This window comes from Vicugna pacos, unplaced genomic scaffold (genome assembly GCF_048564905.1).
Source record: "Vicugna pacos unplaced genomic scaffold, VicPac4 scaffold_21, whole genome shotgun sequence".
Lineage (NCBI taxonomy): Eukaryota > Metazoa > Chordata > Mammalia > Artiodactyla > Camelidae > Vicugna > Vicugna pacos.
Window position 1 is genome coordinate 13725720 of NW_027328742.1, and position 5042 is coordinate 13730761.

A 5042-nucleotide genomic window follows, 5' to 3' on the forward strand; every position below is an offset into this window, starting at 1 on the left:
ATACCATACATTGATTTGTGGATATACAGAAACTTCCTGGAAATATAAGGAATTCTTAATAGTAATTTTGAGACGTGACAATGGAAGATCAGTGTAAGGCAGAGAAAAGGAAATATTTAACTCTTTCACCGTATATTCTTCTAGAGATTGAATGTTTTACTATGAGAATGTATAAATTTTATAATGTAAAATTAACCTATAAAGTTATAAATACCAAAGTATGTAAAGAAAGAGAAATGATCCCCCATATTGACACGTATAATGCCCAGTCTTTTACACACAATGCACTCACATGTTGCATGTAAAACTATAAGTCTTCTATACCTATGTCTTTACTGTTTTGTTGCTAGAAAATAGATTTTCGTCATGGATTTAAAATTGACTTTTCTGTAAATGCAGTTAAAGTTGTATCCAGTTCTCATAAATATCTTTTATTTAATATTTAAAGAAAGATGCCCTGTAATTTTACTTCAAAAGTACATTTCTTCTGATCAATTTCCAGAAAGATTGTTTCACATCCTTGTTCCTCAGACTATAAATGATGGGGTTCAACATAGGGCTTACAAAAGTGCAGAAAACAGCAATGATCTTGGACTGCTCCACTGACTTGTCCGTGGGAGGTCTAACATACATGCAGACATAAAACACAGTCACTGCCACCAGATGGGACCCACAGGTGGAAAAAGCTTTGTGCCTACCTTCAGCAGAATGCATATTCAGGATGGCAATAAGAATGAAGATGTAGGAGATGAGGATTATGAGAAGGGAGTTGGAGAGCTTAAATCCTGCCACCACAAACATGGAGGTCTCGTTAATGAACGTGTCAGAACAGGAGAGCCAGATAAGGGGTGGGTCAGTACAATAAAAATGACTAATGATACTGCAGCCACAGAAGGTCAAGCAGTGTGTCCACATGGTCTCCATCAGGCCACTAAGGAACCCATAGACATATGGACCAGCAATCAGGTGAATACAGACCCCTTTGGACAGCTTGCTGCTATAAAGCGAAGGTTACAGATGGCCATGTACCTATCATAATCCATTACAGCTAACATGTAATACTCCGTAATCACCATGGCAATGAAAAAATAGCACTGGACTTGACAATGAGTATAGGAAATGTTTTTTTTTCTCTAATAAGAAGTTCATCAACATCTTGAGAGTCACATTAGTGAAATAGCACAAATTCAAGCAGGACAGACTAGCAAGAAAGAAGTACATAGGGGTGTGGAGGTGATAATCTATCCTGATCAGGACCAGCATCCCAAGGACCCCCCCCCAACAGTGATCAAGTAGATCACCAGCAACAGCACAAAAAGGATGGGCTGAAGATCTGGACGATCCATTAATCCCAAGAAAACAAATTCAGTCACTAAGCTGGAATTTCTTCTGACCATTTTCTTAGGTGCCAGCATTGTTCACTTAGATGAATTAAAATCAATTAAGAAGTGAATGAGAAGTCCATCATATGCTTCTTCTCTCTCTCATTCTCTCTCTTTTTCTTCTACTCTCAACTACTGTCACACATAGCAATTATTAGACAGAGTCAGGAGCTGTAGGAAGTAGGACTTTTAAGAAGATCATAGCCTGTAATATCTAGGAGTATAATGTGCGGATATTTCCCAAAGAGGATGGCTCCTGTGACTCCAACTTGTTGGAGAAGGAGGGAATTATGATCTAAAGTTTATTTAAAGTCAATTGAACCACTAACTGCCACCTATGATTTAGTACAAAATTATGGGCTTTATCATTGATCTGAGGAACGTTTTGAGACAAAACAGTAACATGTGATAGAAAACCCTTTTGCAGATCTTAACAGTGTGTGCATATTTAGAAGTCTGACCTTTGAGAATCGCACTCGTTTCTTGCTGTATTAGAGAGCTCCAAATTATAGAGATTTGAAGAAAATTCTGCAGGAGCTATTTTACTACTATATCCAAAAATACAGGAGATTGTGGTATTCTTATGTGAAAAGACCAAACATAAAGACTCCAGATTTGGAAATAACAAAGTCCTGTATGAATTACTCATGAAGGAATTTTCACTCAGAAGAGTTTGTGTGAATAAAGCAAGAGAAACTTGGATAGAGGAAAAGGGAAGTGGCCAAACTTAGACCACAGTTTTCTTCAGTTATTAATTAATTTATTTGTTTTTCATTTATCCCAGAAAAAGTTTAAGGAGTTTACAGCATACAAAAACAGTTGGCAAATTTGAGCTGTTGGTGGAACACAAATTTGACTCTAAATTTTCTGAGAGCACATACAAATAGTTCAACCATCTTCATTACAGAATTATAATGCCCAGAAGTTATAAAAAGAAACTAATCTGGGGGAGGGTATAGCTCAGGTAGTAGAGCACATGCTTAGTATGCATGAGGTTCTGGGTTCAAGCCCCAGTACTTTCTCTAAGAATAAACACATAAACCTAATTATCTCAACCCACACCACCCCCAAAAAAAGGAAAAGAAAAGAAACTAATCAAGAGAGAGAATTATCCTTAGTATAAAGTTTAGGTGCCACTAATTATAATGAAAAGATTACACTTTCAGATAAAATTATCATTCCAGATAATATTGATTATAATGAAAGAATAGACTGAGAAATTCTTGTGCCAGGAGTCTGGAGAATAAATTTTCATTATGGATCCTCAGTGGGTTCATGTGTTATTTTATAAGTGATACAATAAATAAGATAAGTAATCACAACTGGAATGCCTAAGGGACCAATTAGAGAATAAGTGTGTGAAGTAGGTTGGGTATAAGAGTGACTGAAGGAAACTAGAGGGCTGTTCCAGACTAAAGAGTCAGCAGACACAAAGACCAGTTGACTTTTACCTGAATGGTAATGTTGGCCCTGTGTTCCAAGATCTTACACATCCAATTTTAAATAGATATCAGAATTCATTATTATTATTTTTATGTGAAACTTATCAAATATAGTGCTGGCAAATAATTCAAGTTTTAAACCTATCTTTAACCAGAGCATAACAAAAGAAATCTCTAGGCTTGATCCACTGAGATTCAAATAACAATTCATCAATTATATTTGCAGTATCTAAACTGTTCCTAGAGATTGAACCAAGTACCCTCAGAAGTTACCTACTTTGATCTTGTAATATTTTTATGATCTTGTATGAGTTCATCATTACAATAAGATAATCTTTGTACATAAAGAACAGTCAACACTATATGTGTGCAAATCACTTTGCCAGGGAATTAAAAATAACTAGTAACAGTGCTTGACTTGAAACATCAGGTTGGTGTCTTCATGGTGAAGGAGATATATGAAAAGAAAACTAAAGTTAGAAGTAATTAGTTCAATAACAAGATTTGAACACAGTAATTAATTGTGCTCTGGAATCAGGATATGGATCACAGAATGATAACCTTTAACTAGGGCTTGAAGGATAACTAAGACTTTTCTAGAAGGACAAGTGTAAGGAGGACTTTTAGATAGGATGAAGAGTTCATGAGAGGCAGAAAGCTTTCAAGAGAAATTGACAATAACCTGTATCAATGTAGGGTTGGTCTGTTGTGTCAACTAAAACATTTTAAAATGGCAAGTAGACAAACAAATTGACAGTACCCATAACAGGACAAGAAGTATGAATACTCCTGATAGCTACAAGGAAGCATATTTTTGAATTATTTTGGAATGTATGTGTTTATGTGTGTTACATCCATGTTATGGTGATGCATTTGAACAAAAGTTCCCTGTTAATTTGTAAAAGAAGTAATTTGCAGCTTAAATCTACAGCTTTGGCCTTTGGGAGGAAAGTACAATTATTAGGGAGCTGGGATTTATAAATGACAGAAATGCTCTTTCCAGAGCCCTTTCACCAGAATGATGAGTCCATTTGGAAAACATACACTTCGTATATGCAAATCTTCCATTTTAATGGCATAAAGATACTTACCTAATCTTTAAATTTATACAACTATGCCATAAATATTAGCACTTGTTTGGTCATCATATTACATTTAACAACTAATACAGGCAAAAATAAAGATGATAAAATATAAAATAATTTAATCATCCTGTTTCCTATCCTTTCTTATATATAAATTCAGCAACCACACTCTACATTTTAAGAAGAAAAGGCTGTTTTATTATTAGTACTTCCTCTCGTTTACATAGGCACTTCAGTTTTACAGCACAATTACGCTACTCTGCTTTATTTTACCTTTAGAAGAATCCTGTAGTTGATATAAAGTAAGTACAATTAGGAATGGGGAAAATGGGTACAAATAAATGTGAAGCTTGCTGTCACCTAAGTTTTTAGATGAGTATTTTCAAAACCATTTAGCAAAACAAATGGACACTAGGCAACAAAATAGGTCTATGTTAAAAAACAAGTTTGGAAAATACTTAGTTTTGGGGAAATAAAGAACAAGGGAGAGAGAAAATTTTTTTTATTGTTGTTGTTGTTGCAGGAAATCTCAGAGCCTTTTATATGTCCATGTAAGTGGGAAATTACAGAGCAGGTTAAGAATATGCAGCCTTTCCCAAGTTTCCTCATTCAACGAGTCTGGAGAATCTTAAGTGTTCTCTTTAGGTTAATAATCCCTAATTCTACACTGAGCACCAGACATCATTAGAATTCTTGCACCTCACCAGCTGAGCAAAATACGAGGAAGGTATATTATGTACTATTTGGAAAACCATCTTCATTAGTAATACCACTAGTAGGGAACTAAAGCACTATTGAATATATCGTGGAATTGCACTCTCAAAAAAAATCCTTGGGAAAAAATACAGAACATGGAAGAACCCCACAAATATAGAGGGAATAGAAAGAAACAGGAAAGATCTAAGAACTCTGAGGGAATTAGCACACAGTGTGACATCAGAGCTCTGCACATAAGTCACAGGTAGACACAAAATATTTCTACCCTCAAAAACATAACCTATACAGCTGAATCCCAAGTGCTAGTTCTTCTTTGCTCATCATATTGCATCAAACAAAAATGGTTGTTTCTTAAGTTTCTATTTGGGACAAGGCACATGGTAAATTAACCTAAATGTAGATATGCCCTAAGACAA

At 35.2% G+C, this 5042-nt stretch overlaps 1 pseudogene; it reads right to left on the reverse strand.

Moving 5' to 3' along the window:
• Window positions 1–465: 465 nt before the first annotated feature.
• Window positions 466–1415, reverse strand: LOC140694391 (olfactory receptor 5M5-like; annotated as a pseudogene).
• Between the last annotated feature and the right edge of the window lie 3627 nt (window positions 1416–5042).